The following is a 26994-nucleotide window of genomic DNA, read 5'->3' as shown; positions in this document are numbered from 1 at the left end:
AATGAAGAGAAACAGGAAGTAATCCCACTAAAATCAGGGATAAGACAAGGCTTCCCACTCTCTATTTATTCAATATAGTACTTGAAGTTCTAGCTAGAACAATTAGAAAATAAAATGAGATCAAGTGGATACAAATTGGAAAGGAAGAAGTCAAAGAATCGCTATTTGAGGAATAAATAACACATTCCTGGGATGGTTGAGAGAAAAGACATGAGATTCAATGTAAGCCAGAATCCAAGGTAAAAAAAAAAAAAAGAGAGAGAGATAAGGGAAAGATTTCACACTGGATCGGTAAATCATTGGCATCTTTCAAGCAGGGGATGGTTGGGAGATGAGAGCCATTTTCATCTATGAAGTGTACCCCAGCATTGAGGACCTAGTAATAGTGAAAGGACATCAAAGCATGCTTTGCAGTGATCGCAGTGATCAGGTTGTCCTTCCCATTCTGACTATCTGCATTATGTGCAGGAAAAATTCATCTTCCCATAATAATTTGTACGCAACAAACTTTTTTTTTTTTGATGCAAAAGCAAGAGGTTTATTTTTTAGTGCATCAAGGTTGGCCTTCAATTAGTCCCTCAAGACGAGTGACTAGAAGGTGAGCCCAAATGGCTATTACAAGCAGTTTTATACTTTTTGGGGGTCACAGGTTCCATCAAAAGGTTACAGTTCAAACTTATTGTCTAAGCATATTGACCTTTAAATCTATTGGCTAGCAAGCATGGCACACATTTGAATTCTACTTGGGACTTTCCAGAGGGTCAGGTGACTGTCAGTACATTCTGAAAAATTTTTACTCAAGAATGTTCCTGTGGATGGAGAATGGGAGTTGGCCTAGCCTTGACCCCAGGCAGGAGGGGGAAGCAGTAAGGAGGATGTGGGACTAGAAAAGCCCTTGGTGTCTCTTATTCTTCCTGTTTTATAGTAACAACTCCAATCCTGGAACTAAGCTTAGGGGTCTTGTGTAACTAACTCATATTCTTCAGGTCCTGTCTTCAGGGTCTCATATTGTTGGCTCAGGACCATAAATTTACTGCTCCTATTCCCACTTTTATGAAGTTTATAAGCTTGTTCAATATGCAGAGTCCAAAGGTCAACAATTTCAGGAGAACAATTAGGGTTTCTAACAAGGAGGATATGAGGATGGGAGGAGTTAACCAAGGGGAGGAGTTAAACCAAGACTCAACCAGCCCTGACTGTTCTCTTTCTCTCTTCTGCTTGGCTAGCCCTTCTCAGGATGGTCTCCATATGTGCTTTCAGTTGTTTCACAGCCCTAGGTAGCACAGGAAAAAGTAATTGTCCCCTCCCCCATTGATGAGTCTGCTGCTGGCTTCTTTCATCTTGGGGGCACACATATATGTGTTCTCGAAGAACACTCCCCAACTTTGTGTGTCTGCACCCTAAGTCCCACCCTCCAAGTCCACTTCTGGGACATGGTTTAGATTTGAAAGTTCCTCTTCCACAACATCCAGGCAATTCCTCCCTCAGTGTCTCTAGGGTGGAGATATCCCAGGAGTCAACACCTGCTGCTAACTTACAGAGACCACAAACTTTTTTGCAAACTGGAAGATGTCAAAGACCAGTTTTTCCATCTTTATTCCATTTGGCTTGTCTGGATTAATTAAGTGCCCCTCGGAATCCACATATGGAATCTTCTTTTGAGCTACATGGTGCTGCAACTTAGGTTCATAAACACTGACAACATCTTTTAGAAATGGTAGAGTGAAGAAGTGATTGACAGTGTTCTCTGCATTGAATAATAGCTGTCCCTCTGAGCTTAACTTTTGAGTTGTTGCCAGAGAGATCTCATTTTTTTTTCACCACCTGGTTACTCCATCCACAAGACCAACCAGTCCAACTGGCTCTGTGGGTTTTGTTTTCTCTACCACCTTTGCCACACAGTCTGCTCCTTTCTGAATGTAGAATCCAATGAACCAAGGGTCTGACACTTTTACCAATGTGTTATCCACACAATAGACAATACTCCAGATGTCTCTTTGCTCCATGTCCTCCATAATGGTTTGGGCTGCAGGAGCCCAGTAGAAACCACCATTCTTATCTGGAGCCATAGAGATTTTGTTTTCCTCTTCCAAGATAATTTTCCCATCAAAACTCATAGCAGGCAGCATTCCTTGAAAGAAAAAGACCATGTTCTCCTTTTTAAAAACGAACTTGTGCTTTGTGAATTCCATTTGTCAGAAATCCTTTGTCAATTCCATTGTTCTGCCGCTGGTCATTATATATCATGGGATGGTGGACTTGTCATAGTGTTTTTCGGCTAACTGCTGTAGCTTCAAAATATGTTCTGCTTGAATCTGAAAAACTGTCTTGTGGGATAGCAAGCCAACATCATACATGCCCTTGGAATATGTGACTCCAAGTCTTGTCCTCTGCCCACCAGGTAGAAGAAGAAATGTTTCTTTGTTATGAGAAATCTGAGAAAGTCCTTTCTTCACTTTCCCAGGCCTACAGCTGGTCTTGATCTCGGTAGCAGTACAGGCTCCATTCATGGATCCACCTTTTCTTGGTGAGAGGAACGATCAAATTTGCCAATGATCTTCTGGAAAAACGAGTTCAGCTCTTCAAAGTTCATGGCCTGGAGCTCCATATTCTGCCTGATGAGCCTCTGACAGCTCATTCCAGTACTGTACCAGGTGCTAGATCACTAACATTCATAGTGCTCTGGTAGTGAAGCTGCGTAAAAACAGAGTAGGGTGAGCTATCCACCTATCACAGGATGGTGATCAGTGGTACAGAGCATTCAACAGTCCATATACATCACTCAACTGCCGCAGACCTCAGGCCCCACACCTTTAACTCCAGTACTCTGGAGGCAGAGACAGACAGATCTCTGTGAGTTCACTGCCAGTCTGATCTACAGAGCAAGTTCCAGGACTGCCAGGGCTAGAGAAACTCTGACTCTAAACACGTCTTTGGACACTCCTGCAGCTCGACCTGGCTCTGGCTCCTTCTGCTTGGCTACTCATGGCAACCAGTCCTGCTCCTACCTGGATTAGATATCTTCATCCGAAGGCCTATGGCAGCAGGGCAGGCCACGAGCAGCAGCTTAGAGGAGCACAGGACCTGGCCATTCTGCCTCTTTCGCCTCAGTGAGTGGCTGCCAATGCCGAAGTTTTAACTCTACACATCTGCATGGTCAAATTCATCTGTACACACACACACACACACACACACACACACACACACACACACGACTATAGGTATATTAACCATATTTAAATAATTTGATAATCTATTAATTTTAATAAATAATAATAATAATTTTAATAAAATTATTTATTATTAGGCACTATCTACATAAGCGTTTTTCATAAAATAACCATTTTGGAGACTGTACATGATAGCAGTATGTCTTTTTTTTTTTTTTTTTTTTTTTTTTTGTTTTTCGAGACAGGGTTTCTCTGTTTAGTCCTGGCTGTCCTGGAACTCACTCTGTAGACCAGGCTGGCCTCGAACTCAGAAATCCGCCTGTCTCTGCCTCCCAAGTGCTGGGATTAAAGGCGTGCGCCACCACCACCCGGCCGTAGTATGTCTTTTTATCAAATAAAAGGAATAGGCCAAGTAAGTAATTTAAAGTATTTTTGTTTTTTCTTCTAAATATTGAGTATTTTATGAAGTCATTTAACTTTGGACATGCTTTTGTCATGTTAAAATTGGCATTCAAACTTTATGTAATTTTATTGATAAATTGCTAAAATGTACAAGAAAAAGATGAAATATGACTGCATTGCTATTTAACATTCGATAATGTTAAGTACTTTGACATAAATATTAATAACTGCTTTTGAAGGTTTAGTCTGTAGTCTTTAATTGTACATTCTTTTAGACTTTATTGTATTATTTTTGAGTGATACAAAAAACCCCCCTCAAATATAGCATTCAGGTTTTCAAATTAACATTATATGTTAGCATATATGTGGTACCTGCTTTGAATCAGACCATTTAGGTGAAAAGATGGAGTCTTAGATTTATTTATAAAATGTTGAGAAAATTACTTAATGATTTAAACACCATTTTCTTCTCAAAATAAAAGTAAAAACATTTGAAACTCCTTAGTTATTTAGGGTAAAATTTCATATGCAAAATTGCATTCAAGTAAAGATTTAGATCTCTCTATTTACTCTCTATTTTTTTATTTTTTTAAAATTATTTTTATTGGATATTTTATTTATTCACATTTAAAATGTTATCTCCTTTCCCAGTTTCTCTTCCTGAAAGCCCCATCCCAACCTCCCTCCCAGTTTCTATGAGGGTGCTCCCCAACCCACCCACCCACTCCTGTCTCCCTGCCCTGGCATTCCCTTACACAAGAACAGTGGCACATTCACAAGACCAAAGGCCTCTTCTCCCACTGAAGCCTGACAAGGCCAGTCTCTGTTACATATGCAGTTGGAGCCATGAGTCCCTCCATGTGTACTCTTTGGTTGGTGGTCTAGTTCCTGGGATCTCTGGGGGGTCTGGTTGTTTGATATTGATATTCTTCCTATGGGGTTGGAAACCCTTTCAACACCTTCAATTCTTTCTCTAACTCCTCCATTGTGTACTCCACTGCTCAGTCCAATGGTTGGCTGTGAGCATCTGGCTCTGTATATGTAAGGTTGTTGTAGAGCATCTCAGGAAACAGCTATATCAGGATCCTGTCAGCACGCACTTCTTAGCATCTGCAATAGTGTCTGGTGCCTGTGTATGGGATGAATTCCCAGGTGGGGCAGTCTCTAGGTGGTCTTTCCTTCAGTCTCTGCTCCACACTTTGTATCCCTATTTCCTTCTTTCGGTATTTTGTTCCTCCTTCTAAGAAGGACTGAAGCATCCATACTTTGGTGTTCCTTCTTCTTGGGCTTCGTGTGGTCTGTGAATTGTATCTTGGGTATTCCAAGCTTTGAGGCTAGTATCCACATATTCAGTGAGTTCATATCATAGGTGTTTTTTTGTGACTGGGTTACCTCACTCAGAATGTTATCATTTTCTCCTAGTAAATCTAGATAAAAAATTTTTTTTCTTTTCATGCAAGCAATACAAACTAAATTATACCTTATATTTTGGGGAACAATTTGCACAATATTTTAGTAATTTATTCTGAACCAATTAGTCTGATAGTATAACTAAAAATTCTAGGCATTTTATACCAACTTTTGACATCTATAGTGTTAAATAGAGAAAATAGCCACAGAAAACATTTTGAATTTTAGTATATAAATTAAATTTGTATTTATCATGTTGGCATAATTTAAAGAATAAATGTGAGATCATAATCATCAATAGTCATCAGATAAATAGATCAATTATCATCACCTTTACACATTGGATTCATTTCTAATTTAGCTTATGTTCTCATGATGTAAGTCTTGAAAGATGAATAATGATAAATTGACTTATAAAGCAAAATGTACACAAAATTTATTCATAACTATTCCAAATATAATATTAAATATTACATGTGTTTTTATTTCAAAATTTATGTTAGTTGCTAATGGTTTCTCATGAAATATCATAATTTGTTTATATCTCAATTCCAAAGTATAGTTTAAAAGTTACATTTCATTTAGTCACACACAAATATATGTGTAAATAATTTCAGAGTTGATTCAGGATTGAGTTTTATTATTTGAAGACCAAAGATACCCAATGAAGATACAGAAAGATTGAGTTGTAATAGAACCAACTAAACATAAATTGTTGCTCATGTCCCTGTTTACTTTCTTTTTGTCCTATCTTGGGTCACATTTTTTGAATTTCATCAATCATCACTCAAGAAATAACTAAGATGCTTGTGTGTAAGCATAACATGGCATCAGTATTATTGTCTGTGTTTGGTGTCCATCCATGGACATGTTGGGTAGTCACTAGATAGCCCTTCTTTCAGTCTCTGCTTTTTTTTCTCTCCTTTACTTCTTTTAGACAGGAAGAATACTGAGTCAGAAATTTTGATAGTGAGTTGGTGACCGCCTCCCTCCACTGAGGGCCCTGTCTATCTATTGGATGTGGTCTCTTCAGGCTCCATCTCTCCACTGTAAGTCATTTCTTCTAAGGTCATCCCCATTCCGTCATGGGACCTTCTTATAGCCCAGATCTCTTGGACTTTATAGAGGTTTTTCTCACCCCTCCACTCCCCTTAGCTGCATATTTCCATTTATTCTTCTGGCCACCTGGGCTTCTCTGCTGTCTCTCCACATAACTGAACAAGCCATGTGAGATGATAAAATATATTGGGAGATAGTTGATGAAAAGTAAGAGTGCTTGGAAATAAAAAATAATGAAATCAGTAGTAGTTTTTGGTTATGTATTTGTTTTTTTTTAGGATTACTTTGGATTTCAATATGTTTACTATCTTAATCAGTCAGTCCTACATTTAACATAAAGGAAAGAAAATAAGATAAAAAATGTGAGTGATCAAGCATATGGGTTGCCCTCCCTCAGAAAGAGCAGACTGTAAGTACTGCAGTGTGTATTTATACTCTAGCAGAAAGTTACACTGGACAAAGAGCAACTAGAAATAGATGCTGTGAATTGAACTGACTTGTAGCATTTCTAGGATGAACTGACGAAAACAAAAATTTCTATAGGTGATGTTCTCAAATTCATACCTTGAATATAATTTTTTCAAAGGTCTCTCAAGAAAGGGGAAGCTGCGACCGAAGGAATCTTTACTCAGCATGGCTGCTGACCTCTGCACTATACTATTGCATGCATGGCATTTGAATGCTCATCAACACTGTGTTGAGAGGAAAAACTGCAAGCTATGAATCCCTTTCTGACAGGAAAAAAGAAAAATGCCAGAATACAGCAAGAACCAGAGTGTATATCAACCATGAATCACATCCAAGCAAAATTCATGAAAAAAATGCACTCATCGTAGGGCAATGGGCCAGAACAGCCTCTTGACATGGAGGGAAATGGAGAGAATGAAAACATTGGTGAGCAATGTATCAAACACTGGATGCTTTTTTGGTAAACTCCCTGGTAATCATTTATAGCTCCAACGTTGTAATGTGAAGCTGAGTAAGGATCCCATGAAACAATTTACAAACTGGTTACATAAAACAAGGTGTGATATGATAGCTAGACAAGAGCATCATTCAGGGACCATTGATCAGGAAAGAAAACCTCAGGGCCCAGAAGAAGGATGCCTAAAGTTGTAACAAACTGTGAATTGGAATGTGTGAAACAGTTTAACCAGGTTAGGTTAAAGCTGAGACTATGAAGAGGAATAGAATCAAAAGGGCTGAGTCACCAGGAGGAGAACAGGGCAGCACAAGTTCTGTGCATGCTGTGGCTTCTTGCAATACAATTTACCCCTTCAATGAGCTGCTGTTTACTCCACAGCTTTATCTGCTTATATCATATGAATAGAAATGGTCTAATAGGCTTTTAAAAATTCCCCAATAGAGCCTTTGAAATACTAACCTCCCAGTGGTAGTTCCTCAGGCATCTAATGCTATTGATGTCTAACAGTCCATTTTCCCCCCTCCCACACCCTTTAAGAAGGCAGCATTAACAAACAGAAAGCTAACAACATCAGAGTCTATAAGGTCTTTTTGAATTCTGAGCACAGCTTAAACAATTGTAGAATTCTGTTGATAAAATTCTGTGTGTGCCACTTGCTATCTATATTTCTTAACTTTTTTCAATGTATGCCTCCAAAGGTCCTGGGAACTACCAAAACTGAAATACATATATTTCTTTAGTATCTCATACATCTTATTATCTTTCTTTATTGCAACCATGCATCAATTTAGGTATTAAACTATATACATATTTTAGGCTTTAGTTTATTTCTATAAGAATTAATATTGTTCCACTGTCATAGTGGATACCAATTTGTTCTGAGCTTTCAAGAGAAATGTGTGAAAATTTTCATACTGCTTTGTGATACTTTATTTAATTAACTAATTCAACATTTATTAAGTATCTTATAATCATAAACAACTTGCATTTATTTTTTCATTGATACATCATTGCATAATAAATTATACTCACTACTTGCTGAATAAATGAATTTGAATAAGAATATAGTTGAGTGAATATAACCTACTTACTGCTGATATTTTTAGTAAACTAACAGCATTCCTGCAGGATGGACATTAAGTTTTATTCCAGTTTTCTATTTGATTCACTTTTCATTTGATAATTATTTCTTTCACAGAAGGTTTCATTTCACATATTTTTGTTGATATTGTAGTGTTGGGTAAATCTAATTATGTTTGTCATTTGTTAATTACATCATTTTAATAATTTCTCATGTTATAACAAATAGACAAATCCATAATCATAAAAAAACTTAGTATAATTTAAATTTAAAGTTATCCAGGGATTGCAGATTAATAGTTCTGACATTTAAAGCTAAATTTCTGTTCAGGCACTATAATTATTTATACATTTTTGTATGAAAAGTTAATTTGCAGTTTTAAATGAAGCAGAACAGCTAAGTTTCTGATTAACCTGTTTGCATTCCTACTTTTGAAATCTATTTTTAAATTGTAGAATATTAGACTTTTTAATAATTAGCTATTTGTAAAGTGGCAAAGAACATGATTGCTGTAGATGAAACTAATTTTGAATGAAGTATTATGAGCTGATACTTAAACCAAATATTCAACTTTTAAATAATTATATTAAATAAAACCATTGGAATTTTGAATATATTACTTTAAATGCTCAACTGAACCAGAGAAGGGTTTCTAATAAAAATATCTGATAAGTTTCACTAAATGATAAAGAAAATAATCTTCTGCCATCAATACTTTCACTGTATACACACTAGTAGGCATTGATTCCAGATTTTACTTATGAATTACAAGTTACATATAACCTGCTATGTCCCTGACTCTATAAAAGATGGAAGTAGTGTTATATGTCATCCTAAGCCCTCATAAATCTGTCTCTAAACTACCTGAGTATCTGGCAAATGTTCACACTGTAAATATTAGAGAAAAAAATAAATGATCTCAAAGGTTAGGGGCTTTGAAAAAGAAGTCATATGTGGAGGATGTGAAAATAGATTAACTTTTATATGTTAGCTTTCACTAATAGAAACACTGATAAAAACAGAGCAACAACGTAGAATTTTTTCTCTTTTTTTCTTCAATATAAAAGTTCAATAGAAAAGGGGTGCTTTTGCAGAACTGTCTAAGGGGAGAGCAGAAACTGTTTCAGTTCTGAGTAACAGTATTAACTATGTCCATTCTTGTACACATAGGCTCCTGCAAAGTAAACCTACATAAATCCCAAAGGTAAGGAAGAATTTTTGATGGTTGAATTTTAATTGCCAACTTGACATATTATAGAATAATCCTGTAAAAGATTCTTAATGAAGAATTATCTAGAAGTTGGCTTGTAGTCATAGTCATGTCATTTATACTGTTCTTCTCTCAGATGCATGTGCTGTTCAAGACCTGTCATACTAACGTTTGATATTGCATAGGATTGCAACTTTTTTCTAACCAAACGACTAGCTACTTGTTTATATAGTTAGGCATCGATTCCAGGTTTTCATTATTCTGTGGTTCCTATGAGGTATATTATCAGCAAAATTAGTATAATTTCTGTTAAAGTATATATGTGCATTGAATATATATATATATATATATATATATATATATATATATATATAGTGTATGTGTGTGTTTATGTGTACATGCATATATTATATATATAATTTTAACTGTAAATGCAAAACAATGACTTAACAGTTTTCATCCATTTGTTTGTGAAAATATCTACTGAGTGAAAATACTAATGCACATTAAATTTACATGCTAAAGCAATAGAGCTAATTAGTATTTATAAAGTATTTACAAAGAAAATCTAAAATCTCATGTCACTCTTTCTTACGATGAAACATAAAAGTCTTCAGATTACATTAGATAAATTCTACTTTTAAATATTTTTTAAATTATTTAAGAGGAACTAGAAAAACTGTTAAAAGGGAACACAGACAGTATACTAGATGCTAAATAAAATGAAATAATGCAAAATGTTTCATTAAAAATTAAAAAGTGAACTCAAATTATTAAAAAAGAGTATTTGAGAGGTTGGCAAAATGGCTTAGTAGGTTAGAGGACTTGTTCAGAAAACTGACATGAATCCGCCCTGGAACCTGCCTGGAGGAAAGGAAGAAACAATTCTTGGAATCTTCTGACTTCATTCATACAAAATGACATGTGCAAGCACATACAAAAACATATACATGCATGTGCAAATAAATACAAAATTAATAAATAAATCAATAAAATTGTAAAAATATGGATTAAGTTTCATTCATATATTTATTATTATTACAGTGTATGAGTGCTATGTATTTGTGTATATAAACATGTAAATGAGAGTGTGTGTGTGTCTATGTGTATAGAAGTCAGTTTCAGGTCAACTGTATTCCTTAACCATTATAATCTTTACTTTTTTAAAAAAAGTAAAGATTTTTGCATGCCTGGTGCCTGTGAAAGTCAGAAGGGGATTTCAGATACCCTGGAACTGGACTTACACCTGGTTTTGAGCTTCTATTTGAATACTGAAAACAAAAGTTCAATGTTCTGCAAGGCCAACAACTGCATCTTTATCCTAATTTATCTTTCTAGTCCCCTATTTATTAAATTTTGATATGCACATATTTGTGATACAAGGTCTCACTAACTGTGACAACCCTGGAACTCACTATATAGACCATACTGGCCTTCATCTTACAGAGATACACTATTGTCTGTCTCCTTGGTGCTGAGATTTAAGATGTCTCTTTGAACTTGTAGCTCATCAGTGGGTCGCTGACTAGTAATCTCCAGGGATCTGTCCTTCTCTTCTCCATCTTCCTGGGCTGGGGTCCTGAAGCCTGATGCATGTGAATTTTTCCTAACTCAAATCATCATGAGTAACAATCCAGAAATGAGCCTTCCCCCAAGTCCCTTTGACACTACCTCTTAGATTCAATGAATTATTTATGGCTCATTTCCTACTGATTATTATTATTATTATTATTATTATTATTATTATTAATCAGTATAAAGTGAGCTATCTTGCAGTGATTTATGTAATTTGGATGTTTTGCCCAAAGTTTAAGTTTAGTTTACTTGTCCTAGTATTCATTTATGGTGTGGTACCATTAAGAGGTAGTGATGCCATGAAAGTTGTACCCTATATGCAACTGCCAGGATTGTAATAAATCAGTTTTGACTCCTTTTGTTCCTCTGCCTGTCTCTCTTTTTTCTTTTTCTATAGAATGATGCAGCAGCAAATTATTAAGATTTGAGAACCCAGATAATGTCTTTCTCAGGCTTAACATCTGTGGATGGGTGAAATATATTCTGTGGAGGACCCAGATTTAGACAAGTATTTCATTGGTTCCTTATAAATACAAATAACATATATCCTGATCCTTAATTTGCCCAGCTATTTTTATTTAATTATATTTTATTCTGATGTTACCATGTAAATAAAATCATAAAGGCGTTGTAAGCATAGCCAATTTGCCTTTTTCTTCTGTCCTAATGAGGACACCAGTTTTACACTGCTTGTCTTATAGACTCTCTGCATTTACTTCTTCAGTCATTTTTCATGGAATAGTAACTTATGGTTTGTATTATTGTTTCAACAGAGATCAAGCCATTCATTATTAAAAGCTGTAGAGAATGTTTTACTTTCCAGGGAAACTTTATTGTTTCATTAACTTTTGTAGTCCAATAATTTAGAATTAATGACTAAATATATGGTATGTAGTTAGACATGAAGGAAACAAAGATTTTGAAAATCTTTGACATTTATAACCAATTTTTCAAAAGATATTTTTAGCACACAGCTTTATAATGTAGTTTTATGCAATATTATAAAAATGTTACTTAGTAATCATTACTCTGTTAATTGTTTTCACATGTCTGTTTAGAATCTGGGTAGATATACTATATCTTGCAGTATGTTTAAGAATATAGCACAGTAGAAATGATATATAAACAAAAATAGCTTCAAGATAATCTAAATTGTTAACTATCAAAATAACTTTGATTATATATCTATTTATAAAACTGACTTTTTTATTCATGTGACATTGCTATGTAATGTTAATACACTTGAATTGTTTTATAGGACTTTTTATTGTTTGAGAATTATGTATGAGAAATATGCATCAGTTGAACTAGAATATAATTTAATTGTATCAAATCTTCCATCCTTGTTCACACTTCCATTTAATCCTTTTTCAGATCTACCACCATTTTCTCATACCAACTTTATATTTTGTTTTGCTTTGTTTTGCTTTTTAATTCACTAACACCACTTAACCCTCCCTGCATGATGTGAGTGTAGGACCATCTACTGAAACATTGGTTTTTTCACAAGACAGCATCTATGAAAAAACTAGATTCTGCCTTCCGAGATAGCCTTCAATGCCAATAGCTCCTTAGCTAGAAACTTTGTGGGGCTGTTCTCCAGGTGTTAGGATTTTGGTTGACTTGATCTTACATATGTGTCACAATCAATGTGAGTTAATGTATACATTATTGCTGTCATGCAGATATGGGGAAAGTAGAAAAGTTGTTAACAGTTGGTAAAAGTGAAAACTGTTGCAGCCACAATGAATATCAGTAAGAATAGTCCTTATAAAGCTAGAAATATAATTACCATATAAAATAATTATGTCACTCCTGGGAATGGTCTCTAAAGACTCTATTATTATACAGAGGTACATCTTCATCTACTTTTATTGCTTCTCTACTTAAATAGACTCAAAATGGAAACAGCCAAGATATGCATCAAATGATGAACAATAAACTTATGCATAATGAATATTATTATTCTTAAATTAAATTGTTAAATTAAATTAATTAATTTAATAACAATTTCATAATTAAATTAAATTATGAAATCTGTTTGCATATGAATGGGGCTATAAATAATTCCCCTAAATGAGGTAATCAGACCTAAATGAACAAACGTCATGTATTTTCTTAATAAGTGGATAGTGGCATTGAAGTTTGAGTTATGTAAACTACACATCATAACCAGAAGTTAGTGAGGGGCATTGGGAAGATTTTCCAGTTAGGTTTATAAAAATAATTTTAGAATTAAAAAATACACATTTGTTTCTGTTATATTCATTATAAAATTTTAAACTTTAAGCAAAAATAATTATAGCTCCTGGCCATTAGGATAATTTAAGTTTAATGTTCTTGAGACTTTTGTAACTTTATATGCTTATTGTAACCTGGTGACTTCAAATTTCTACATTCATCAATTTGCTCTAAGTAGCTATTAATATATCTGAAATAGACACTGTCTTCAATGATTTCTTTATGCTTTGCTTTAATATTCTGCTATAAACAATAATTATTAGAATATAATTGTCAAGAACAGTTTAAGGAAATACCATTTGGAGAAAAACTGTGGTTGGCCTACAGAATATTAACATATTATCATGCTTTATATACATCAGATCCATTTTCCAAATAGGCCATTTGCCCTCATTTTACAACTGAAAAGGTCAAAATTTCCTGATTTAAGCATTATGAACCAAAGGCTGGTTGTAGTTCAAATGTTTCTTGGCAACAGAAAGCGATGCCTGAATTCAAGAAATGACGAATACAAAGATAACATACACCATGAAGGACACAATGACAAGGCAGCTGGCATGCTATCCTCTGCTGAATCATTGCTTGACCTCTGGCCCATGATTTCAGTAGCCAGATGGTCTGAGAATTATTTTTAAGTGTATTATATCAAATAGAGGCCAGGGAGGAGAAGAAGGTTAAAATAATATACCTGTCAACACTGAAAATTGACCAAAACTGGCAAAAGAGAGAAAACTGATATATAATACACAAAGTACTGATTAGTCGAAACTCACCAAAGGCCTAACCATTTTAAAAACATCATCTTTTTGTATGCTATATGCCTTTCAAATGGTAAAACTTCCTTATGTTATAACAGCTCTTTCAATGCTAATAGCTCAATCTCTTGGCAAATACGTCCTATCCGTCATCTCATTTAAATGCATTTTACCTCACATCTCAAGATTGTTATTAAATAAATATATTTTGTAGTAGTTAATCTTATACCCAGATCTCTTTGCTAAAGTGTGCATCTGACTTTATTTAAATGAATATATAGATATAGATATATATAGATATATACACACACACACACACACACACACACACACACAGAGATATATATATATATATATATATATATATATATATATGTCATTGGTTAAAGATCATTTGACACTCCTTATTATCCGTGAATATATATGTTAAAGATGTATGAAAGACAAGAAGGAAAATAGTTTGCATGAAATTTTACTTCATTCCTTTTTCTTATTCATTCGATATTTTCTTTATTTACATTTCAAACTTTATTCCCTTTCCTGGTTTTCTTTTCAGAAACCTTTTATCTCATCCCCCCTCCCCCTGCTTCTATGAGGGTGTTTCCCCACCCACCCAGTTTACCTTTCCACCCGGCATTTGTCTACACTGGAGCATTAAGCCTTCACAGGACCAAGGGCCTCTTTTTCCATTGATGTCCTACAAGGCATTTCTCTGCTATATGTGTGGCAGCACCCATGGGTCACTCCATGTGTACTCTTTGGTTGGTGGTTTAGTCTCTGAGAGCTTTGGGGGAATCTTCTGGTTGGTTGATATTGTTCTTCCTATGGAGTTGAAAACATACCTAAATGCACAATAATAGTCTTACATGAGTAACTTTCATTGTGATAGAATGAATTTATACAGAAATCAAGATAGTTAGACACAACATGAAAAATTTATAATTCACAAGACAGAAGAATTTATATGCTGTATGATTTTCTATGTTATGAAATCTTCATTAATATATAAATGATAATTAGTCATAGTTGTTATGAGACATAAAGAATATTAACATTAATTACACAAAATTTTGTATTTTTTCAATAAGAAGAACTGGTACTTTTTATTTCTTTTTTCTAAAGTGGGTTCTATTTTGTTGTACCCCACACTGCCCCACACTTGGGGGCCACTATGTCTCTTCCCAAGCTGCTGTTGCAGTCTATGGGTCAGGGTCTAGCAAGGGAGAGATTGGGGATAGCGGTGCAAGAGACATGAAGAATGGAGACAAGACAGGGTGTGTGATCAAGTCTCAAGTTTCCTTTATTTGAAAGGAAATTCTGGGTATTTATAAGCACAAAGGAGGAGAACACAGCTGAAGACTTTTTACCATGTGTGCCTTGCAGCTGGGGGCACTAAACAACAAAACAAGATATGCGGGAAAAACCAAGATGTTTATCAGAGTGTGCTCAGCTGTTGTAGGCAGTTGAAAAGCAAGTCTCTATCAGGTTATATGGCTCGAGATGTTTGCAAAGATGATAGCCGCTTTCTGTTAGGAGTAGGCTCTCAACACCATTTGATGTGTAATGTATAATCAAGTAATGTGTAACAACTTTAAACCAAAAGTACATAAACAAGTATATATATATATATATATATATATATATATATATATATATATATATATATATGTGTGTGTGTGTGTGTGTGTGTGTGTGTGTGTGTGTGTGTGTGTGTTTTAAAATATATATATATGTTTTTTAAATATATGTATATATAAAAGACATAAACAATATGCAATGTAACATATAACATGTAACACATAATATGTAACATATGCTATATAATAAAATGCATATAACACACTACACATAGCACATAAAATGTAACATATAACATACAAAATATATATAGTTATATAATATATACATATAAGACATATAACACATACTATATATACAACATATAACAATATATATAACACACAGCATGCAACATACACATGCAAAATGCAACATACAACATACAATATGTAATATGTGATATATTATTGATATATATACTATATGACATATACTATATGGTTTATGTTTTATGATGCATACTACATTAATATGTAATATTTAATATAAGATATGTATTATATGACACATGTTATATTGTATGTGATCCACATTCTATTATATATGTGATATTTGACATATATGTATATATTAATATATATATATATATATACATATGAAGAGAATGAGGTCTATACATAGTTACTATTATATAATCCTTAGACACCAATTTGGATACTAAATCCAATGATACAATTTATTTATATACTTGGGTCTAATGTATTCATTTACTAAAATATTTGACTATGACAAAATACATTATGCAATCACCATGTCCATTAGTCCTGTTACCTCTGGGGCACAAAGTAAGACCTCTAGTGAATGTCTACATTTCAATTCTGAGTTCTTTTTGATTTTATCAGCAGGTTCATATTGCTGATGAAGTAGACACAGTGAAAGACTGTGACAATAATATTTATCAACATACTAGAAGAGTTATATCATGAAAGACTATACGCGTAGTGCTGGTTTACCTTTCTCAGGATGTCAGGTTGTGTTGGACTGAGCATTCTTCCCATGGAGATATGAGATAACACTTTGCCCACCCGTAGTAAAGGATATGACACTGTAGCATAGAATTTATCTACTGTTGACTTTTGTAGTTTGATACAATTGCAATTGACCTCGGGTGGGTGATTTTGATGAGTAAGAAACTGAGTAATCATCAGGAAACTTTGTCCAACTCTTGTATATAGTTGATAGATGGACAGTTCTTACACCAGTTAGAAGAGGAAAGGAAAGCACAAAATTTGATATTAATATAAACAGTGAGACAAAATTTGAAACTTAACATATACTGCATAACACATAACATAATATATAATACATAATACATATAATTTAACATATATAATATACATATATATAACATGTATAACATATCTTATAACATATAACATACAACATATAACATGTAATAATTTTTCTTTTATATATATTAGTCCAAAATATATTTTTTCAGTTTTTTTATTTGATATTTTTGTATCATAGTTAACTAAGTGTAACAGAACATTATACAAGATTTCTTGATACTGTAAAATCCTGATAGTATTAAAGATAGAAATAATTTTTTATGAAATGGTACTCATTAATTAATTTAATGTCTCCAAGTAAATCTTAGTGTAGCTTTATGTTGGGGACCGACTTTTAGCAGAAAGCGGCTATCAGCTTTGCAGCCATCTTGAGCCATATACCCTGACATGAGACTTGGATTACAATAGCCTACAACAGCTGAGCACACTCTGATAATCTTGGTTTAGATACCTTGGATGTGTGAGATTAAAGGTGTGTGAGATTAAAGGTGTGTAATTTAAGAGTGTGACTTAGAAGTGTAGAGATCAGATTTAGAGACAAGACCTAAGGGCATGATTAAAGGTGTGACCAAAAAGCATGGCTTAGAAGTGAGACATATAAAGGCTAGAGGCAGACAGAAGAGAGATGAGCGAATCAGACTCTTTAGATATACTCTTTAGGGAGACTCTTTAGAGAGTACAGCTAGACTTGGGACTTGGACCAGGAAGAGAGACTGAAGAATAAATGGGATTGAATCACACTGTCTGGTCTCTCTTGCTGAACCCCTACCCACTGACCAGAGAGGCAGCTTGGGCCAGGAAACAGTGGCTGCCAAGCATGGAGTGGAGAGGGCTTCAACATTTTAGGCCACCCAAAGTGGGGCAGCCTAGGCCCCAACAGCTTCATATAATTTTTATCTTTTATAGGTATATGTGTACTTATAATTTTTCAATTTTAAGTTATGAAAAATACAATATTCAACTTATACATAATTTTTTAGCTATCAAAATGTAAAGGTGTTTTAATGGACTTAATTTGGATTAAAGTTCATTTTTATTGTATTCTATTGACATTTAAAAAAACTTTATGATTGAGTGGTCTGATTGTTGCTACGATATTCTAGAACTATGAGGTCACTCACATCTATGCATCAGTTGAATATTCAGTGTCAATTTATGAGGAAGTTCAAGTCTATTTTTGTTTTTTCTTTTTTAAACATTTATATATGAAGTGGTATGACTGAAAGTGCACATATATGGATTTTTTTCTGTGTTGTTAGTGTATGTGTGTGTATGATTGAAAGCCCAGATAATACCTTCTGACACCTTCTTCAATCTCTTTTCACCTTAATAATGGAAGCAAATTCATTCAATTAAAACCCACATTGGTCCATAGAATTAAAACAATCTGACTGAGATGCTGATTCTAGTTTTGTCTGCAGAGCACTAGAATCATACCACTAACTACCTTATTTATTATGTACCTGGGTCCTGTGCATCTGCACTCCAGTCTTTTGAGCAATGCCACTTTACTTACTTAAATAATCTGTGTATCTTTACAATGAAATCAATGCACGGATATGTTCATTTATCATTATGGAGCTGTACTGTACTCTGATTTTGCCAGGTGTTTCTTCATTTATTTTAATATTATAACAGATTCTGACATATTATGTTGGATTGCATTCATTTATGCAGTTATATGAGTCATTAGGATTGTTAAAGTATGAAATAAAGACATGTTTGTTTAATCACATATTACATATATTACATATTATAGTTAATATATAGTAGTAACCTTCATATATTAAGTTTTGAGAATAATTTTTGTGGCCAATAATACACAGGCACAAAGACAAACAGAAACACACACACAGGGAGAGAGAGAGAGAGAGAGAGAGAGAGAGAGAGAGAGAGAGAGAGAGAGAGAGAGAGAGAAACACAGGCACACACAGAAACATACACAAACAAAGAGATAATTTATGCTACTGTATTACATTGAAGAAAATAAAATGAAAACTGTATTTTTTTCCCTTCTTCCATGAGTGATTTTGGCTTGAGAATTGAAAGTCTATGGGAACTTATTTTTGGTATTTTTCAGAAAGAATTTAGAGTGCATCTCAAATAATATAGACTTGTAGATTTAGCCATTTATTTATCATATCTTTGCTTTGATACCAGGATAATATTACTAGACAAAAATTAGTTTATAGTATCACTTCTGTCTTAGGGTTTTATTGCTGTGAACAGACACCATGACCAATGCAAGTCTTATAAAAGACAACTTTTATTTGGGGCTATCTTACAGGTTCAGAAGATTAGTCCATTATCATTAAAGCTGGGAAATGGCAGCATCCAGACAGGCACGGTGCAGGAGAAGCTGAGAGTTCTACCTCTTCATCTGAAGGCTCCTAGTGGAAGACTGACTTCCATGCAGCTAGGAAAAGGTCTTAAGCCCACTCCCACATTGACACACCTACTCCAATAAGGCTACACCTCCAAATAGTGCCACTTCCTGAACCAAGCATATACAAACCATCACATTTGACTCCCTGGTCCCCAGAAGCCTGTTCAAATACATAAGTCTATAGGGGTCGTGTATAGCCATAGCATAACAAAATAGTACATTTAGTTCAACTTTCAAAGTCCCCATAGTCTATAGCAGTCACAACAATATTAAAAGTCCGAAGTTCAAAATCTCTTCTGAGATCCATCCAATCACTTAATTGTAATCCCCAAAGCAAGACAGGAAATCAGCTGGGCAAACTTGATATTCTGCATCTCTATGTCTGATGTCAAAGTGGTGTTCAGATATCCAACTCCTTTCCATCTATTTGACTGAAACACTCATCTTTTCCTGGGCTGGTTTCACTCCCTGGTAGCAGCTTTCCTCAGCAGATATTCCACAATTCTGGTATCTTGAACATCTTGGGGTCTCAAAAGCAACTTCAACGTTACAACTTCTTGTTTCAATGTATGGGATCGCCAGGTGGTGGTGGCGCATGCCTTTAATCCCAGCACTTGGGAGGCTGAGTTCAAGGCCAGCCTGGTCTACAGAGTGAGTTCCAGGACAGCCAGGGCTACACGGAGAAACCCTGTCTCAAACAAACAAAACAAAACAAAACCCCCAAAAACAAAAAACAAAAACAAAAAAACAATGTCTGGGATCCACATATGATCTTCTGGGCTCCTCCAAAGGATTGGTGTCACTTCTCCAGCTCTGCCCTCTGTAGAAGTGTAAGCTCAGGTTAATCCACTTTACTGCTGCTATTGTTATTCGTGATGAACCTATGGTACTGGCATATCCAATATGCTGGGGTCTTCCATTGCAAGGAGACTTCACCAATAGCCTCTCATGAGCTCTCTTCATGGTGCCAAGCCTCAACTTCATTGCATGAATGCTTCAGTCCTGGGCCATCAACTGCAACTGAGGCTGTTCCTCTGCTAAGCCACAGCTGCTTTTCATGACCCCTTCATGTCTCCAAAAGCAGTACCACCTGGGTGACTCTTACACGTTATCAAGTACATCTCTGGCATGAAGTATGACCTTGACTATCTTTGGAGCACAGCTTATTTGTACTCTCAGAAAATGCTTCTCAGAAGATTTCACCTCAATGATACCAGACTCTTCTTAACCACCACTAATTTCTTAGCTCCAGCTAAACAGCATTAATTGTCTCAGTAGTCCCTTTCATTCTGACACTAAAGCCAGAGCCACATGGCTGAAACTGCTGAGATCTGCTGTTTGCAGGAGCTGGAACATGGCCCTCTTGTTCTATTACATTATAACCAGCTTTCTGTTTTCCAAATCCATCACTGCCTAATCTTGGCTGTCCTGGAACTTGCTCTGTAGCCTCATTTTGGTCTCAGATGTCTGCATGCCTTTCTCCTGAGAACTGGCATTAAAGGTGTGGTCCACCTAGCCTAAATTATAGTTTTTCTTCACCTAGAACTTGCTCTGTTTTAGGATGGCTTTGAACTCAGAGATCTGTTTGTCTTTGCCTGCTGGAATTAAAAGTTTATATTATCATTCCTGGACCTAAGTTTAGCTGGGTGGGATCTTGTCCCAAGGTCACTACTCAATTTTTTCAATTTAATATTCTTTAACATGGGATTAAACTCCTTTTCACTTTCTGATGCCCCATTAAAATTCAAACAATATATTTTATATTTTTTCTTTCTCAGTTTGCTATGCTTTTATAAAATGTTCTTCATGAGACTTAACCAGAGAACAATGTCTATAATGGGAGTTTCTAACACTTTTCTTGTTAATGCTATTAGTCTGAGTCTCTTCATCTTAGCCTCAGGCATACTCTTCAGACAAGGGCAAAAATGGCCACATTCTTCATCAAAATACAACAAAAATAGTGTCTAGGTCACATATTGAAATTCTTCACTGAAAACTCTTAGGCAAAGACAGCACAATTCAAATCATTATCAGAAACAAAGTCTTCCCTATTCCTACTAGGAATTCCATTAATAATTCCTACTAATAATTCCATTAGCCCCATTTAAAGCACCCCACTGCTTTCCAAATCCAAAGTCCCCAAATCCACATTCTTCCAAACGGAAGAATAATCAGGTCTCCCACAGCAATACCCCACTCCTGGTACCAACTTCTGTCTTAGATATGGTTTTACTACTGTGAAGAGACACCAGGACCAATGCAAGTCTTATAAAAGACAACATTTAATTGGGGCAGGCTTACAGGTTTACATTCTATTATCATCAAGTCTGGGAGCATGGCAGCATCCAGGCAAGCATGGTGCAGGAGAAGCTGAGAGTTCTACATCTTCATCTGAAGGCTGCTAGTGGAAGACTAACTTCCAGGAAGCTAGGGTGAAAGTCTTAAGGCCATGCCCACAGTGATACATCTACTCCAATAAGGCTATACCTTCAAATAATGCCACTTCCTAAGCCAAGCATTTACAGATCATCACACCTTGAATCATTGCTTTCCTGTATAAAACATTAAGCAAAATTAATATTTCTTCCTTAAATTTTTGATAGAATTATGTAGATGAAACCATGGCTAGTTGTTTCTTTTCAAACAATCCTTCTTAAAAGAACTTAGATGTTGATTATATGTTACTTGTTTTTCATCATTTCTTAAGTAAAGTGCAGTAGTTACTGTTTCTTAAGAGATGGAGCTGTTACAATATGAAGGATATCTAAATGAAATTGCCAATTAATGGGAGTGATGAAGCTCCAACTGGACATCTTGCATTACCAGACAAAGCCGTAAGTCCATTAGTGGGGTATATATAATGAAGTTGTTAGCCAAAATGGCAACATGAAAAACCCCAACAAACTAGGATATTGCTGGAGGTGTTGGTTGTTTTATATAATCTGGTATTAAGGCACTATTGCTGAAAATAACACATTCACAAGTGGTTGAACATGGAGAAGCTGACCTGGTAAGGCCTAAGTAGACCCTTCATTCATGCAGACTAATATTTATACTCCTGAGATATACTCTGCATGCTATCAGAGGAAACAAGTAAACACTGACCAAGTTAAAAATTTTTCAATATACCATGATGACCTGCTCAATAGATAAAATAGTGACATGGTAGAAGGAAGCTTGTGGATGTAAAGAAGTAGTATCTGCATGGATTTATAGCCCACTCCATTGGATGGAATACATCCTTGTCATTAGAAGTAGTTCTACTGCTGCATACTTTAGCCAACATTCAGTTATACTCATATGTCAGTGCTTTGCACATTGATAATCTTAGAAGTTTTCTCCTCTAGTAAATAAAAATAAATGTACTCACAGTCAGATAATCCTACATGGGATATCTCCACCACCAGTTCACTTTGGGATCAGTGATCAGGGATCCATACTGAAGAGGAAGCAGAAAGATTATAATAGTCAGACAAGAGGACACAAAAGAAATCTAGGCCTTCTAAATATAGCAGGGCTGATGTACATACAAACTCACAGAGACAGTTGCTGCCTGCACAGTTCTCAAGTATATGAGATCCTAGCACTGAGAAAGGATGTAGATACAAGCTTCCATCCCTAAGTAAGTGCCTTGCACACTGATAATCTTAGAAGTTTTCTCCTCTAGTAAATGAAAATAAATGTACTCACAGCCTGATAATCCTATGTAGGATATCCCTACTACCAGTTCACTTTGGGATCAGGGATCAGGGAACTATCTTCAAGTTATAATCAGACACAATGAAAATTTTGTGTTTTTCAACAAAATTTGATTAGGTATAAAAACCATTCAAGTACAGGTCCCATGCCCAGCAGTAGATTTTCAATAAAATTTAACTTAATGGCATTTTTAGGGGTTCTTTGTCTCATAATGCTTTCTTGTAGCATTGTTGTTTGTTGTTTTTACCTTATGGGTCTTTTTCTCAACAATGTTAAGACTTCTGGTTTTGTGTTTCAACAGGATTTCCTTGTGTAAAAATGTGTGTCTTTGTGTCTATATATATTTCTACCACTTTCCCCCCCTATTTTGTTTGTTTTTTATTTATTGTATTATTTTTTTACATATCTGTTTATATTCTAAGGCGAGAAGGAAGGGGTAGTGATTTGGGTAGCAGAGGAGATGGAAAGAACTGGAGAGGAGTTGAGGGAGGAAATCCATAGTCATAATTTATTCTACAAAAATATTTTTAATAAAGCCAAAGATAAAAGAAAACAATATTTATAAACCATGGTGAAATAAATGTATTTAGAATTGACTAGAGCACACAGGGGGCAAGAAAGTACACTATAAATGAGCCCAGACTCTATTTTATATTCCACTAAATTCTGATACTATATAGTGGTGCTATTTTAGCTATTAAGCTTTTTTCTTTGCTCATACCACATTCTCCCATAGAACTACATATTGTTCTAATAAGCTGTGTTTCCATTTTTGAAGAAAATGTTGTTTTTGTCTTCATTATTCTGATAGAAGTGCACCATTTTGAATTTTTTTCGGAAACAACTAGTGCTTCCCCTGGTCTGTTATAAATTTCTGCTTTAATAATTTTTCCTGTCATTCCTTCCTTCTAATTTGCTCTAGTATTTATAGTTTCTTTTTGTGGAAACATAGATTAGTAATTGAGAATTATGCTTCTAATTGTCGGTATTACAAGATTCTCCCTTGACATGTATTTTTTGTAAAATTTCCTTTTACACAAGGTATCATTTCTTTTCTAATTCTTTTCTCACCTAAGAGTTTCTTAAAATTGGGTTCTGAATCTTTTTTTTTTTCACTTGAAAATAGATACAATCTCTTATGCCATATACTCCAAGCACAATTTCTCTACCTTCCACTCCTAGTGGCTCCACCACTTCATCTATCTTCTTCCATATATTGAATTTCCCTTCAGAAAAGAGCATGCCTTCAAGAAATCACAACCAAACCAAAAAACAAACAAACAAAAAACCAAGATATAATAAGATAAGGAAAAAGCTCTCATATTGAGCTAGAGGAGGCAACCAAATAGGAGTTAAAGAGTCATAGGATCAGGGAACAGTGAGAAACACAAGTCCCACTGTTAAGAGTCCCACAAACATAACAAGCTAACATCCATAACATACAAGTAGAGGAACTGGTGGAGATCCATGCCAACCAGCGCCGGCCCCTTGCTTGCAATTTCAATATCTGTGAGCCCATGTGAGTCCTGCTTAGTGTACCTAGTGGGCCAAGTTCTCCTAGTGTCCTCAATCTCTTCTGACTATAACAAACCTTACTCCTCAACTTCTATGGGGTTCTCCATCTCTGAGGGGAAGGACCTATTAGTTTTTAGAGAGCAACCTACTGTTCCAGCATCAACCTATGTCATTTAAGGATCCAGGTTTTTTTTCTATCCTTCGGAGAACCCTCTTGTGACAAGAGAGTAGAGCCTCATGACTACATCAGCTCAACATCTCTACGTTCAGTGAACTGTGTGAAAGTCATTTTTTTTAGCAATGTGGCCTCACTATTAGTTTTTAGAGAGTAACCTACTGCTCCAGCATCAACCTATGTCATTTAAGGATCTCAATATAATGCCTTCAGCAAAGAACTCACCAAAATATAATACAGTCTTACCAATGGAAGCCTGGCCCTGCTACAAAAGATAGCCAGATCTGATTACATATCCTCCATTACCAGGAATCCAAACTAATATCACCTTCATAGATACCAGGACATTTCCACTGCACTAGGTTTCCATCCCTCCAAGACAAAGGTACCATTTTTCTCTCCTCATTCTCTGTTCCTCCATACTTGATCACTCCCACTGCTGAACACATCTGCTACAAGTCTTCCCATAGAATCTATTTTTTTCCTTTAGCACTCCTCTTTATTTAACCTCTCCAGTACTGTTGATTAACTTGATTACTATTTATTTAGCAGATAATATTCACTTATAAATGAGTAGATATCATATTTTTTCTGTGTCTGATGTGAAGAATAGGACATAAATTCACAAACCTGTGAATGCATGATTTTTTTTTCAGAGAAGACAGAAATACACACTGTAAAAAAGAAAAAGTCATCAAAAACAATGTTGATCTAATAGATGTGCACATGTAGAAGAACACAAATTAATCCATATTTATCCCCCTATATAAAACACAAGCCCAAATGGTTCAAAAACTTCAACAGAAAAAAAAAAAAACATTGAACATGATGCAAGAGAAAGTAGGGAACAGCCTTAAAACACATAAACAGAGAAGGAAAACTCCAGAACAGAACACTGGGCACAGGCACTAAGATCAACAGTTAATAAATGGGACTTCAAAAAATTGAAAACATTTTGTAAGCAAAAAGACACCTTCAATCAGACAACCTATAGAATGAGAAATGATCTTTTCAGTAACTGCATATCTGATGAAAGTGTATTATTTAAAGGGTATAAAAAATCAAGGAAGTAGGTATATTAAAAACCCAAATAATCCAATTTAAATCTGGGTGAAAGGTCTAAACAGAGTTTACAAAACAGAATCTCAAATGGTTGCAAAACAAAGAAATATTCAACATTGTTATCCATCAGGGAAATGTAAATCAAAACTGCTTTGAGATTCCATAGAGGCTAAGATCAATAACTTATGTGATAGCCCATATTGGGGAGGATATAGAGCAAGGGGAACACTCCTCCATTGCTCATGGGAATAAAAACTTGAGCACTACTATGGAAATCAATAGAGTGGTTCCTCATAAAATTAGGAATCAATCTACCTCAAGACTCAAATGTAGCACTTCATTGGCATTTACCCTAAGGATATTCAATTCTACCACCAGGATACTCTCTCAACTATGTTTCTTGCGGTTTTATTTATAATAACCAGAAATATCTAGATGTCTCTCAACTGAACATTTATACAACAGATTATTACTCAGCTTTCAAAAAATATTTTCAGGCAAAAAAATGTTCTGAATCTTTTAAAAACAGGTTTTATTCTGTTATGATTTTACAGCACGTTTACATGTCTTAAAGTCTCTTGATTTGGTAAGGTGATTTATGGCAAATAATTGTGTCTATATTAAAGAATTCTTCTTGTACATTTGACAAAACCATTAATTTATGTGTGAATTATACAGACCATACTATCCTGATTTATGGCTGATTTCACAGAGCAGTGTGAGGACGTAAAAGTGACCATTGCCCTTGTGAGTTGATATTCTTCCTTTGATATTTTGTAGTTATTTAATTTTTTCTGATATGATGTTTTTGTTTAGTATAGTTTTTACTTTCTTATGTAGAGGTCTGTATTTTGCAATATTAATATACATGACAGCTTTCTATTTAGCAATACTCACATGATGCATTATTTTCTATTATTTGTTATGATACTATTGACAAATTTTATACTGAATGTGTTAGCACAGTTTAATGACACTCTTATATTAGTTTTTTTCCTTGTTTATCTATTTCCACTTATCTGGCATTTTCCTAAGGTCAGTTAGAGTTTTGATTTGCTTAGGCTGACATGGTGATATATGCCATTGATCCCAGTCTTTGGGAATCAGAGAAAGATGGATCTCTATGATTTTTAGGGCAACTTTGTGAGATTCTGTCTACAAGCAAACAAACAAACACAAACAAACAAAACAACGAAACAAAAAAACAATCCCCCAAAATTTTAAAGCTACTTTAGCAATATAAATTAACACACAATTTTTGTGACAACTCTTGTAACAAAGGCATTCTCTATATATGTGGATCTATCTACCTAGGATCTATCTATCTATCTATCTATCTATCTATCTATCTATCTATCATCTATCAATCTATATATCTATCATCTAACTCTATCTTTATATTTCTATTTCTAGTATT

General features: G+C 34.9%; 1 pseudogene; it reads right to left on the bottom strand.

Annotated features, from left to right (window-relative positions):
* Positions 1 to 26994, bottom strand: part of LOC117707408 (UDP-N-acetylhexosamine pyrophosphorylase-like) — a 59482-nt pseudogene that overhangs the window by 1016 nt on the left and 31472 nt on the right.

This window comes from Arvicanthis niloticus, chromosome 4, assembly GCF_011762505.2.
Source record: "Arvicanthis niloticus isolate mArvNil1 chromosome 4, mArvNil1.pat.X, whole genome shotgun sequence".
Lineage (NCBI taxonomy): Eukaryota > Metazoa > Chordata > Mammalia > Rodentia > Muridae > Arvicanthis > Arvicanthis niloticus.
Note: the sequence above shows the minus strand (reverse complement) of the source record. Positions and strands in the feature narration are given on the sequence as shown.